This window comes from Nomascus leucogenys, chromosome 1a (assembly GCF_006542625.1).
Source record: "Nomascus leucogenys isolate Asia chromosome 1a, Asia_NLE_v1, whole genome shotgun sequence".
Taxonomy (NCBI): domain Eukaryota; kingdom Metazoa; phylum Chordata; class Mammalia; order Primates; family Hylobatidae; genus Nomascus; species Nomascus leucogenys.
Window position 1 is genome coordinate 36,119,702 of NC_044381.1, and position 14,323 is coordinate 36,134,024.

At 47.4% G+C, this 14,323-nt stretch overlaps 1 protein-coding gene across 1 annotated transcript in view; it reads left to right on the forward strand.

Annotated features, from left to right (window-relative positions):
• The window catches only part of GABBR2 (gamma-aminobutyric acid type B receptor subunit 2), a 414,624-nt gene that overhangs the window by 284,399 nt on the left and 115,902 nt on the right, over positions 1–14,323 (forward strand). The gene's annotated exons all lie outside the window — the stretch shown is intronic.

A 14,323-nucleotide genomic window follows, 5' to 3' on the forward strand; every position in this document is an offset into this window, starting at 1 on the left:
CACAGCTAGTGCTCACCAAAAAAAATGTAAATTCCCGGCCACACACTCTTTGCATGAACCCAGCACTTCACTCTTCTAAAAGCCAGGCATATGCCTTTGCTCCTCCGACCAGCCTGGGAGCAGGGATGAGCACAGCCACTGGGGCTGTGGCAGGAGAGTCAGTCAAGGCTGGCTGAGGCTGGCATTCCAGTTAGGCGAGGCTCCAGGTGGGCAGGTGCTGAGCCAGGCATGGGAGAACAGAGGGGCTACTCTGCTGGCTGGAACTCACCAAGGACTTGCATATCCAGAGGGGCAAGGAGGGCCAGGTCGGGGGAGCTAGGGCGTCCCTGCAGAGCGTGTGGCCTCCCCTCCTCCGAGACAAGAGTTCAAGAACCCTTTTTGCCCTTCCTTTCCCTTCATCACGCCACCACCCCCACTGGCCCTATACCAGACCTTCCAAGCCAGAGAGTGTCTCCAAGATTTGGAGAGCCTCCTGTCTGACCCAGCTTCTTATGTACAACCTGAGGTCAGCTGCTTGGGAGCCTGGAAGCGTTGTCAGGAGGCTCCATCCCTCAGTTCAGGGATGTCCACAACTAACCTCAAGACTTCTCCAAATTCCTGGAGGACTTGCGCTCTCATGCTCCTGCCTCTGCGGAATTGACTCGGGAATTGGACCACTGCCTGATCCCTCAGGTGTTCCTCCACTCAGAGCCACATTGATCCATGCAAGAAATGCAGCCTCCTCCTCTATTTCACACCCATACAAAACAAGACACAAAAACTGTCCTCTCTGACAAGGCCTTCTGAGGGGATGTCAGTGAAGATTTGGGGGCCAGGCAGAGTGGGGTTGTATCAGAGAAAGTAATTGGGGCGGCATCAAGCTGAACATGAGAAACCCCTGACCTGGGCCCTCCCCAGCCACCCTTAGGTGGTCTCCACCTCCCACTCCTCTTTGCCTAATGGTTTGCACTTTGAAATTTTGTTTGAGAAGTTCTTCCACTCCTCTCAGGCCTTGTCCTCAGGAGGAAAATGAACTCCAGCCTATTTTCTCAGCAGAGTGGCTGGCCGCCCCCGACGGCCATGGTCTTTCCTATCCAGAAACACATGGAGGTTCTTTCTTTCCCCACCAGGAGGCACCAAGATTGTCTGCTCTTTAAGAGGAATTCTGGGCCCAGCTTTAGATCATATCAACTTTATCTCCTTACACCCTAGGAGACACTGCAACCAGTGTGACTGGGGGATCCCAGAGTAGAACCCAGGAGGCCCACCTCCCAGCAGGACACCCTTTCTGAGTCACCAAATCTTGTCCATTTGTCCTTTCCTATTTCTCTGATCTGCATCTTTTTCTCTTCCTGCCTGGCGCCTGGACGGCTGCTGCACCAGCTGCCTAATTTGAGCCCTGCTCCACCACCCCCCCCGGGCCAATCTGCAGCCCACCCTGGCTTAAAGCGAAGATTCCAACAGATTGCAAATTGCATCTCTCAGACTTTCAGGTCAGCTGGTCAGCAATTTGGTTTTCCTGGTGGAGCCTGATCTATTTAACAAAAATAGAACCTACAGTAAAGCAAAAATTAAATACTTCTAATCGTAGGGATGCTTGCATCTGCAAATGACCAGAAAAGAAGGAACCATGGGTGGGGGTGATGAGGAGCCTGGGTAGAGGCTTGGTGATGCATGGCTCTGTAGCTACAAAGCTCCCTTGGCTCAGCCACCCACCCAGGAACCTGGGCAAAGATGCCAGTCACTGCTCTGGTCGGCTCTCCTCTGCCAACTCTGTAGGCATCACCCTCCATCTGTCTGCCCAAACCAGAAAGCTGGGAGCCATTCTTCCCTGCATTCACTCCTCACTTCCAGGGTGTCTTTAAGTCCTGTTGATTCCACCTCCACTTCCTTCCCATTTATATATATATACATATAATGTTGTTGTTGTTTCATTTTTTGTTTTTTTTGGATTTTTGGGTTTTTGTTTTTTTTTTTTGAGACAGGGTCTCACTCTGTCACCCAGGCTGGAGTACAGTGGCACAATCATAGCTCACTGCAGCCCTGACCTCCTAGGCTTAAACAACCCTCTCACCTCAGCCCCCTGAGTGGCTGAGACTAGAGGAGTGCACCACCACACTTGGTTAACTTTTTATTTTTTATAGGGACGGGGTCTCACTATGTTGCCTAGCCTGGTCTTGAACTCCAGGCTCAAGTGATCTCCCACTTGGCCTCCCAAAATGCTGGGATTACAGGTGTGAACCACCATGCCCAGCCTCCCTCCCACCTCATGCATCATCTACTTTGCTCCATCCACATCATCCTCCTCTCCCATGGATTCCACAGCTTCCCACTGGCTGCATTGCTTCCAGTCCTTCCCCCATGCCCATCCATTTTCCACAAAAGGGAAAGAGCTCATTGCACCTGCTACCTCCTGGCCAACACTCCTTTTGTGGCCCCTCATTTGGGGCATAAGGTCCAAAGCCCTGCCTGATGCGGCTCCTGCATTCTCTGCCTCCCACCAGCCCCCCTACCCCACGCGCACCACCCACAGCAACATCACCCTCCTTTCTAGTCCTCCAAAGAGCCACACTGTCTCTTGCCTCTAGGCTTTGCATGCACTATTCCCTCTGCCTAGAACATTTACTCTCCCGTCCTCTTTGCCTGGGTAACATGGTCATTCTTCTCTGCACCTCTAAGCCACCCCCTCAAAGAGAGTTGCCCTTCCTCTGTGCTCCCAGCCCTCTGTACCCACTCTCTCCTAGCAACTCACATTACCTTATAATAGTCTTACAAAAAAAAAATTCTGTCATCTCTGTTAGACTGGGAGCTTCTAGAAGACAATGATTTTGGCTTAGTCATTGTAACACTGCAGGGTCTAGCATGCTGTGTCCCGGAACAAGCACTCAACAAACATTGTATGTGGCCAGTTGCCCCCTCATTTTATCAATGAGGAAACTGGGGCCCAGAGAAGGTAAGGAACACAATTGTGAACACACATGGAGTTGGAGACAGAACTGGGACTAGAACCCTGAACTACCCACTGTAAGCCCCAAGCCCTTTCCAGTTTAATTGTAAAGAAATAGTCTTAGCCAACATCATTTGGCCCATGGGATGCAGGTCCCGAGGGCCCAGCAGCCTCCAGGGCATCTTGATCTCCCAACCTGTGATCACCTTCAGGCCTCTGTGACAAGCAGCTCCTCCACCTTGGGCCACTCTGCATGTCTCTCAGTCCTCTTACCCTGGGGAGCTAACTGAGCAAATGCTCTTGGCTGGTGTCCCTTCTCTCTCCTTCGTGGCTCTTCCTGAGAGATCCTGCACCATGGCCCACCAACACTGGGGAACCCAGTCCATTCAACTCAACTCAGCTCAATGCAACTTAACCAATAGTCCTGCATCCTGCTTCTTCCCAGTCCTTGAAGAGGAAAGAGCACTTTCCTGCCCTTGGAAGCTTCATCCAGCAGGAGGCAATTACCATATTCAGCTCAGGGTGTGGAGGAAGGAGCCGGGAGCATTGCCAGTGCCAAAGAAGACATGAGCAGGGGAGGCCACTTTAATTGGGACCTGACATAGGAGGCTTGTGCTTGGAGGACCAAGTCCCAAGACCACATGGTAGATGGAGAAGAGGAGTCCAGCCTGAAAAACAGAAGCCAAGCTAGGCATTTCAAACAGAGAGGATTTAGTATAGGGAATTGTTTAATAGGTGATGGGAGGAGGAAGGAGTACAGAAGGAGCACTGAGGCAGTCAATGGATACCAGCTGCAGAAACAGTTACTTCCCGTAGGGCTGCGAAAATGAAAGGACAGAGATGAGCTTTTCAGAAGCCAGGAGCTCAGAGGAGAAGCCCTGCACAGCTAGTATTCTGATGTCTGAAGAGGGGTGTGTCTGCCCGATGTCTGATGGCCGCTCAAAGGGGCATAGCAGGGCTGGTGCTGAAAGTGCAGAAAGAAGCTGGAGGCAGGACCCTGCCTGACAGGAACAGGAGAGCAGGCACTCCCCATCGTCCCCTTCCATTCTACCTGAGAGCCTTCTGTTGGCAGAAGCTAACAGGACGGAGTCTGGGAGATGTGGCTTGTGGAGCCCCAGCTCTAGCATCACTGAGCAGGATAGAGAGGGCAAGCTTGGGAGCTGAGAGACAGTAGGTAAATATTTGGCACAAGCCCCTTCTCTCCAGCTAGTCCCATTCTGATTTATAGCCTCCTCGCTTGTTTCTGGGAAGAGATTATCACCCAGTTATGCAGGTAAAAACAGGGCATTTTGCATTCACAATCTTAATTTGGAAGCCAGAGAGGACTGGCTTGGTTACGGGTGTGCTGGAGCCAGCTCCTGCAGGCTCCAGAGAGAGCTGAGAGCCAGTTGTTAAATTATCAGGAATTTGTGAGCCAGCTGTTAAATCATTGATAGCTTGAAATCCACCATGGTGGGTGTATTTACACCATGGAAATTGGCAAACACTACAAATCAGAGCTCTTTTTTCTTCTCCCCAAAGAGCCAGCTGTTAAACATTAACCAACACATCCCTGACTACCTATCTTTCCTCCTCCTCTGCCTACTCCTACTATACCCACACACCATCCCCCTAGCCCAAGGTCACGTGGTACTTACTCCAGTCCCCTGCAGAGAGCTCATTTTCTGATCAATGACTGCTTCTTGCAAAGAAGAGGGAGAATGGCGTGTTGTTAGAAGCATGAGCTTGAAGTTGACACAACTGAGGTGAGTCCCAGTCCTTTTGCCTACTCGTTATGTGACCCTAGGCAAAGTCCTGACCTCTCAGGCTCTCAGTTTTCAGTTTCCTCATCTGTAAAATGGAGATAATCATACATACATACCTCATTCCACTGAGGGTATTGTTGAAAATCTATTAATAAAGGAGAACCCCAGGGGAAAAAAATCTTAAAATAACGTACACAAATGTTTCAGCAAAGCTAAAAGTAGCTTGCACAATATCATCTCTGCATATTTTGCAGAGGGAAGCCTGAGCACAGAGATGAAAAGGCACTTGTCCCGGCTTCCCTTCCCAGAAAATGGCCAAGTTCAGCCTGAATCTGTCTTCTGACTCCTTGTTCATTGCTCTCTTTGTTATTCAACTTTGAGGGGGAAACAGGCTTATGTTTGCACAGATAAAACAGTAAATAAATTAATCCGTAAAATTATTAGTAAAATAGTAAAAAAATTAATCTATTTCAAGAGGGAGTATTAGTTTATTGCTGATGATGTTGCTACTTTTGCCAGTAAAATGTGCCTCCTTATAACATCTTTTTAAAAAGTTTTTAATAAAGTTTTCTTGTTATTAAAATAATAACCATTTATTATAGAATATAGGTAAAGTATTAAAAAGTAAAAAGAAAAAGCCATAATCACACTCCCGGGACCAACCAGTGTTAACATTTTTACTTTGTGGGGGTAATTTTTACATAATTGTGAGTATACTGTATATACAATTTTTATCCTTTTTTTTGTTTTTTACTTTTTAAATTCATTATTGTATTAGGATAAATAACACTAGCTGCTGTAACCAAGTTATCTGAGAATCTTGGTGGACTAACACAGTAAAATTTTATTTATCTCTTATACAAAGTCCAAAGTGGGTCCTTCTGGTTGTTAGCCTTTCCACGGGATTATTCGTGGACCCAGGCTCCTCTGTCTCATGTCCCCACTGTTCCTTAGGCCTCAAGGTTCTCTGATAGATCCTATCAATCTGGTTGACAGGGGGGAAAACGGGGAAGCATGAAGGATCAGGATCTTGTGAGAGGTTTTCATGGGCCAGGCCTGGAGTACCATGTCCCTCCCACCCACATTCCATTGGTAGGACTGTCACATGGCTGCACCCAACCATCAGAAAGCCTGGAAAACCTAGTCTGGCCATGTGCCTAGGAGGAAAAGGAAATGAATTTGGTCAACAGCTAGCCAGCAACTGGCACAATTGGGATATCACTTGTTCCAACCTTTGATAACTTTTATAATATAATACTTAAGTCTATAGGACTTAGATCAAGTCACCCCCTCATTAAAACCCTCCAGTGCCTCCTCTTGCATTCAAAATGAAGCTCAGCATCCTTGGCATGGCTGGTAAGATTCTGCGTGGCCTTGCACTCATCCACCTTGCCAATCACATTTCTTGCTCAGCTGCTCTTCAATGACCAGTTACAGCTTTATCGGCACTGTTTCAGGTCCTTGGATTTCCCAATCTCTTTCCTGCCTCAAGACCTTTGCACTTGCAATTTCCTCTTTCCGGGATGTTCTCTCCCTTGCTCTTGGCTCAGCCAGCTCCTTCAGGTTTCAGTGCAAATGCCACCTTCCTGGAAAGGCCCTCCTTGGCCCCCAGTCTAAATTAGGGTCTTCCTGTAATTTTCTCTCTTGGCACCCTGTTCTTTTCCTTCATGTCACTGATCACAGTTTGTAATCCTCTATTTATCCGTGTGTTTATTGCTTAATGTCTCTGTCTTCCACCAGACCCTACACTTCATGCAATCTAGGACCATGTTGATTTTGCTCACTGTTTGATCTGGTGCCTGTCTGGCACATCATAGGTGCCCAACAGGACTTGCTGATTGAATGCACATATCCTAATATTTCATCATGTGTCTGTATTAAAATTTACTTCGCTTTTCCTGTTCTTCTTAGACATTCATTTACACCTGATATTTTGTTGTTCTAAATAAGCCTGACTCTCTTATTATAATAAGTGGAAGGAAAGAGAGGGAGTTGCTCCACCCTTCCTGGGCCATCCACCCAGCCATCTTCTCTGGGTCCCCGCTTCCCTCCACTGCACACAGCCCCACCTTAGGCCACGACTTGCTTTGTGGAAGGTCACTACTTGTACCCTCTGAGCCATCTGGTTATGGTCCCTCAGAAAGATGCCCCTGCATCCTTATTGGCCATCCGCCGAAGGCTGGCAGTGGGACAGACCCCACCTCCCATTCTGCTCCTTCTCTCAGTTCCCTGCAAACCTACTGCTCCAGGCTCTATGAGTGCATCAAACATTCCTGAAGGCTTGTGTCTAACAAAAGAAATTTTGGTGTAAGAAAATATTTTAAATTGTGTGCCAAATGTGGCCTCTCATATAGCTCAAGGGGACATACAGAAAAAAAAAGAGTATTTTTTAATCTTTACAGAACATGTGGGTGGATATACTCAATTATTTGTCTCTCTCTCTTTTATATCCTGCCATCCCTGTGGAAACAGAGGGCACCTTCTCCTTCAAGGCTGCGTCATGCAGATCTCCACCCTTTATGCAACCCCTGACAAGCAATTTAACCCCAGTGTTTTCTCAAAGTCTACATTGTTTCTTTGAGACCAGTGCTGTCCTGGGAGGAGGGCTGGCAGCAGAACAGTCCACAATGGGCTTGGATCCCCCACACAGACATTGATGTGCTGCCCCCTCCAACAGAACTTACCAGGGTTCCCCATGGTCTTTGTAGGGGCCTAAGGAGAGCTTTCCCCTTGGCTGTCTGAAGGTTCATTGGAAAATCAACTTCCAATTGGAGAAAAGGCATTCACATTTATTTAATATATATACATGGGAGCCTTCAGAATGAAGACCCAGAGATACAGGGGAAATTGTCCATTTTTATGCTTAGGTTCAATAAAGTCTAGACAGCCATGTAGCAATGTGATTGGACTAAAAGGCTCTGGTCCAATGCTGATAGACTGAGTGGGGAACCCAGCAAGGCCTGTCTGTCTAGGTTCTTCTTGACCTCTCTGAGCACGCATTCCTTCCTTCTGGAAGCGCAGGGCTTTCTCTGGAATGGGGGTCTCATGACCTACAGTCAAATAAGGTAAGTCACATAATTTCTTCATAGCCAGTTTTTACACAGAAACTTGGAGGGAACACTGGAGTAATATTTTTACATTTTACGGCCAGTTTTGGAGAAAAGGGATCCTGATTTCTCTGACCCGCTTTGGGGAAGAGGGATTGAGTTTCTGTGATTGGCCCCAGAGGAGCAAGGGACTGAGAGACAGGAGGCCAGGAGAAGGTCAGAGAAAAACTTTGGCTTCTGAGGAGTCTTCTGAGGCCTTCGTTTTGGAGTATTGTTTTCAGAGCCCTGACACCCTTCAACTTCCATTAACTTAAGACATTTTCCTGCCAGTGTGATGTGTCAGGACAGATCTTATTTCTCACAGCACAAGTCACATCCTCAATGAGGATGCATGCTCACACCTCCCAAAGGCAAACTCGACAACCCGGAGATAAGAGTGCAGTCTAGAGTCATATTTAGGAAGAAAATCCTTCCCTAAGTACACTGTGATCTGCAGAGACTGTCCCTCAGTAGGCCCAGGGCTCCAGAATATTAGGCTGAGCCCAGCGAGTCTTCACTCAGAGTAGCTTCAGACCCCCGCCCAGGCGTTGCCTATAACACTGGCTGAAGCATGAAAGCTCCCCTTCTTGCCTCACTGACCCTACACCAGATCATGTTCTCAGGGAGAGTATCTCTGCCTTCCACTGTGAAATTAAAGAAGGAAATAAAAGAGGCCCCAACAAAGGGCTTAACCTATAAGACGCATAAACTTGTTGGAGTGAATTTTACTCATGCTTAGTAGTTAAGTATTAAAGATGAACAACGAAAACAGAGAATTAGTTTTTCTAAGAGGAGGCTGTTAAATCCTATTGGCTTCTAGAATCCTTAGTGTCCATTTTACTCCCCACTAACTTTTCTGGGGATTCTGAACTGACATCAGATGGGATTTTGCAGCCGGGTGCAGTGGTTCACAACTATAATCCCAGCACTTTTCAAGGGAGCCGAGGTGGGATGATCATTTGAGGCCAGGAGTTTGAGACCTGCTTGGGCAACATACTGAGACCCCTATCTCAACAACAAATAAATTGTTTTAAAAATTAGGTGGTTGTGGCCGGGCGCGGTGGCTCACACCTGTAATCCTAGCACTTTGGGAGGCCGAGACGGGTGGATCACGAGGTCAGGAGATCGAGACCATCCTAGCTAACACGGTGAAACCCCGTCTCTACTAAAAATACAAAAAAATTATCTGGGTGTGGTGGTGGGCACCTGTAGTCCCAGCAACTAAGGAGGCTGAGGCAGGAGAATGGTGTGAACCCGGGAGACAGAGCTTGCAGTGAGCCGAGATCGCGCCACTGCACTCCATCCTGGGCAACAGAGCGAGACTCCATCTCAAAAAAAAAAAAAAATTAGCTGGTAGTGGTGACAAGCACCTATGGTCCCAGCTACTTGGGAGGCTGAGGTGGAAGGATCACTTGAGCCCAGGAGCTTGAGGTTTCAGTGAGCTATAATTGTACCACTACTCTCTAGCCTGGGCAGCAGAGCAATACCCTGTCTCAAAACAAAACAAAAAAAAAAAATGGGATTTTGCTAACTCAATGCATTACGACAACAGTTATCCTTTACGATAAGTTACCCCTTGCTGTGCCCCATCCCTGGCTATTCTCATTTCATAATTATCTTCTTTAATTCTCAGAAACAACCCTGAGAAATTTGCATTGTTCTTACTATTTTTCAAGTAGAAGAATTGATGCTCAGAAACGCTCAATGAGCATCCAAGCTCACATGGATGGCAATATTTACTCTTGTTGGCAAACGCCAAAACTTAGGGTTTTGTCCGTAAGTTACCCTATAGATTCTGAAGATTTCGCTGAAGGAGAAAATGCAGCTTTATGGCTCCCAATTAAACCTGAACTATTAGTTTGAATTGACTTTTATGAAACAGACTGCTTTCTTTGACATTAGCAACATCTCTTTCAGGAGGAAATAAATCCTTATAAGTTATCCTCTTGGAACTTTCCCTCCGTGATTTTATTTGTATTCCAAATCTGCTCTGTGGTCATTCTTATAAACTCCTTGGAAGTTAGAATCCATTATCAATCAGCATCCAGTGGAGAAAACACAAACCACTTCAGGCATTTCAGAGGGAGATTTCATACAGGAAACTGGTTACAACTTTGTTGGAAGGTATGGTGGAGGAAAACAGGTGGAGGCTGTTATCGCGGATACTGTTCTTCGGAAAATTGCCATGCCCCTCAGGCAGAAAGAACAAAAAGGAAAGTGATGTTGCCATTGCCCCTGAAATGCCTGAAGTGGTTTTTGTTTTCTTGACTGGATGTTGATTGATACCGGATCTTACTTCCAAGGAATTTATAAAAATGACCACAGAGCAGATTTGGAATACAAATGAAATAATGGAGGGAAAGCCCAGGTAGACAGGCCTCCGAGGCTCCTGCTGCTGCTGTTTCTGCTACTTTTGGGGCGCCATCTCTGGCCACTGAGCACGCAGCCAGGGGCCCCCACATTCCGACGGTTCAGGAATCAGAAGCTGCTGGGCCCTACAGACACCTGCAGTCACTCGTAGCTCCCCTTGCTGCAACCAGAGCGGAGGAAGAAAAAAAAAAAAAGCTTTTCCCTCATGCATGCTTATGCATTCTTTCTAATCTCCCATGACCGCTTCTCATCAGCACACCCTAAATGGAAGCCAGCTGGCAGGGGATTCTGGGAAATGTGGTTTCAGGGCTTCCAGTCCCTGCCACACGGAGGAGAGTGTAGAAGAGTGAGTGTGAACTGTGAGCCACCAGACAGTTATCAGCCCCCGCCAGAGTTACCAAACTCCCTTGCCTTAGAATTTAACTCATCACCTGGATTGGTCTCGAACGAATACAATGATTCTCAGTTACAGCCCTGGAATTGCACAAGACAAAAGCTTAAGGAGAGTCATGACATTTATCTCTACAAAAAGACTACGTGTGCTGGGAGAAGTGCAATCTTTGTGGGAGGGTAACCAAAAAAAAAAAAAATGCCAGCTCTAGCTGGGGTGTTAGGAATCGAAACTGGCCTGGCTCCCCTGGTTGAACTGCAAGCCACGGTGACTCTGAAACCGTCTAGTGGCAGCATTGCCCCATCTGTTCCCACCATGCCCTGTTGCTCTTCTCCTTCAGGTGGCAAGAAAGAGCCAGCCCCAGTGACCTTTGATGACAGGGTGTCTGAGACAGGGTTACCCAGGAAACAGGCTCTGAGACAAAGATTTGCATACAGGAAGTTTGTCAGGAAATGTTTTCAGGAACAGAAGCTGGAAGGGAGGAAGCCAAGTAGCGTTGGGCAGCAGAAGTCAAAATGTGATGCAGTGGCAATCATGAGCTCAGCCAATCCCAGGGGACCTCGGGATCCCATGGTCCTTCACGGCTGTCCCGAATTGAGGCAGCAGGGCTAGATCCATGACCCTTCACACTGACTGCTAGCTGCAGGTTGCCCCCAGGGAAGGGGGCATAACCTGAACTAACATAGCTCTGATTGCGTGCAAGGCATCTCAACAGGAGCCAGATGCTAGCCGCTGGGGAGGAGGGCCTCCATCCTGAGCGGGGTGTCTGGGCGCACCCCTGGCATCCACCACACAGGATAAGAGGAGTCGAATGGAAGACAGGCGCTGCTCTGGGCTCAGTGCTCAGCTACATTCGCCACGCATTCCGAGCTGGGGAGGAACAGAGTCTGGCCACCACCCTCGCTGAAGCCACCCTCCTCTCACACCTGGATTACTGGGCCAGAGCCTCCAGAGTCTCTGCTTCCACGTTTGCCACACTACCATCCATTCTGTACCCCACAGCCAGTGCGACCTTCTCCAACCTGAAATCACATCACAGGCTGCTCCGCTTCACCTCCCCACCCTCATGGCTGTTCATTACACTTAGAGTCATGTCCAGACCCTTTGTCATGGTCTCCGGGTGGAACGTGACCTGGCCCCTGTCCACCTATGCATCTGCCACCACCCAGCCACCACCCTGCCTCCCTCACTGTGCTCCGGCCATGCTGGCCTTTTCTGTTCCTTGAACATTCCAAGCTCTTCCCCACCTGAGGGACTTTGCCCTGGCTTTCCCCTCTGGCTGGAATATTTCCTTCTTTCCAGATAGGTCTCAGCTCTCATATAACGTCTTGAGCAGAGTCTTCCCTAACTACCCAACTAAAGCAGCTCCCCTAGTAAATTACCTAGGTGTAATGATGTGTGTGCCTGTAATCCCAGGCTGAGGCAAGAGGGTCGCCTGAGCCCAGGAGGTGGAGGCTGCAGTAAGCCAAGATCGCACAACTGCACTCCAGCCTGGGTGACAGAGCGAGACCCTGTCTCAAAAAAATGACTTCCCTTTCCCATCACCCTTTTGGTCTTCTCATAGCATTCATCACTAACTGAAGTTTCTTAAGCATTGGTGGACTTGTTTCTGCTATCCCTCCTAATCAAACAAAAAGCTCTCCAAGAGCAGGCATCAGTCCCTAGAAGGGTATTGAGCACGCAGTAGGTAAATATTTTTGGAATGTTGTAAATTGACCACCTTTTAATAAGGGGGACACCTATTGGGTAGAATTTCTTGAGAACCACATGACTGGCCTGTGGCCTCCCTCATACCTGGTCTTGTCAAGGCTGTCTTGGCTGGTACAGTGGTCCCCTCTCCAGTCGGCGATACTTAGGGTGGCAGGGATGGCTTCGCCAGTCAAACCCAACAGATGCCATGGTGACCCTGATGCAGACCCTCAACCTAGCCAGTTACACATCCATGTCTCCATCAGCACTTCATCACCCCAGTCACAGAAGCCCTCTACTTTCTCTCATCAGTAGGCAGAATGCACAGTGGCTCGTGTTGTTTGGGAAGTCAGTCATTTGGGGGCTGATGATTCTGGGATGAAGATGATGATGAATTCATGATGATGAAGACATCATGGCTGGGGGCCCAGTGGTTTCCACTTTGCCAGCTGAAATCACATGAGAGTTGAAACTCGCTTCCCAAGGACTGGAAAGCTCTCTGGTGCTTAACATCTTTTGATTTCAGCTCCACACTGTTAAACATGTTTAAATAAAAATTACTACTGCCATTTGCTGAGCACGTGTCCTATACCAGGACCTGTGCTTGATCCATAATTCAGAGATGTTCTGGAACTTGCCTGAGAGAGGACTGAAACCAGTTTGTGAGACATGCTGGCCTACTTCCACTGTACCACCTGAGAAATTAAGGAGAAATCAAGGAGATGGGAGGAGTTCCTGTTAGTAAAAAAGTTATTTTTAGTAAAATAAAATATGACAGATCTTACTTCAAAGATGGACTAGTTTTGTTCACAAAGTAAAGGAAGGCTCTTCTCACCCTCCCTCCTGTATCATTCCATGGAAGCTTTGAATACCATTCCATACACTTCGTAATTTCGCTAGTAAAGAGTCTGCAGAATTTGTGCACGTTTTAAATCCAGACGCCTGTGGAATTCTTCAAAGCTTGGCAGAAGATTGGTAAATTAGATCTCCATCTTGTCAGACAAAAAAAAATTTCTCCTTGTGGACAATCTTTCCCACTCAGGCAAAGTGGTCCATTTACATAAAAATGATCCTTTTAGACGGTGTTTTGTGGTTTTCAATTGTCCCTAGAAATAAAAATCACAGCTCCTGTCTCACCTTGGTTGAAGTGTTTTCACACTCCAGGGAGTTGCTTACCATCACCTGAATATAGAATTCGGTGGGCGTTAGTTTCAAACTGATACTACTCACAGCTGTCTCCAGGGTTTCAAAAAGGTGTCCAAGTGGCCTTGGAAGGTGTTTCTCGTTCTGGGATCAGGCTGAGTGATCCGCCTTTATTCTGGAAGCTGCAGGGCTTCAGTCTTTAGGTTTCTGCCTAAGGAAAAATGCTTCCTGGGGTTTTCTCCCAAGACTTCAGTGGAACTCAGAGTATTGTCTGTGCTGTTGCCTGATGACACAAAAGCATAACAGTGAGAGAAAAGCAGGATACCTTTAAAACCATTTCTTTTCCTAATTTCACAATAATGAAAAGACAGGAAGAAACTTATTTCTCGATCAAGAGCAACATGCTACAGTGAAGTAGCATGGACATTAAAATTAAACCTGCATTTGAATCCCAGCAGCCTCACTTAAAATGACCTTGTGTGAAGTCCATAACCTCTCTCAGTTTCAGTTTCTTGATCTGCAAAATGGGGGTCATCCCCTTATCACTTACATTTGGCATAAAGATTCAGTGATATAGTGTGTGTCAATTTCCTCGTATGGTTGCAGAATTTTAGGCGGGCCATAAATCGGAAAGAAGAGATGACATTCCATCTCTAAATTCCTGGTTTATTTAGCCAAGCATTTGGAAGCCAGCAGGGCAGATGCAGAAGATGACGCTATGTTTAGCCCCCAAGGTCCCTAATGAGGGGCACTCAGCTGCCTGTGACACTAGTCAGGTCTTGCTGGCTCAAGAAGCTTAGTTTTTTGCTGCACCATAGCTCAGTTATAATTGAGACTGACGTCACCACTCAGGAAAAACTTAGAAAAACATTCTCTTCCTAATAAGAAATACGAACAGACCTCTAGCACCCTTCTGGTCCTGAAGTCAAGCAGACTCAGCAATACCCCATATCTTTATGGGTGGGGCACAGGG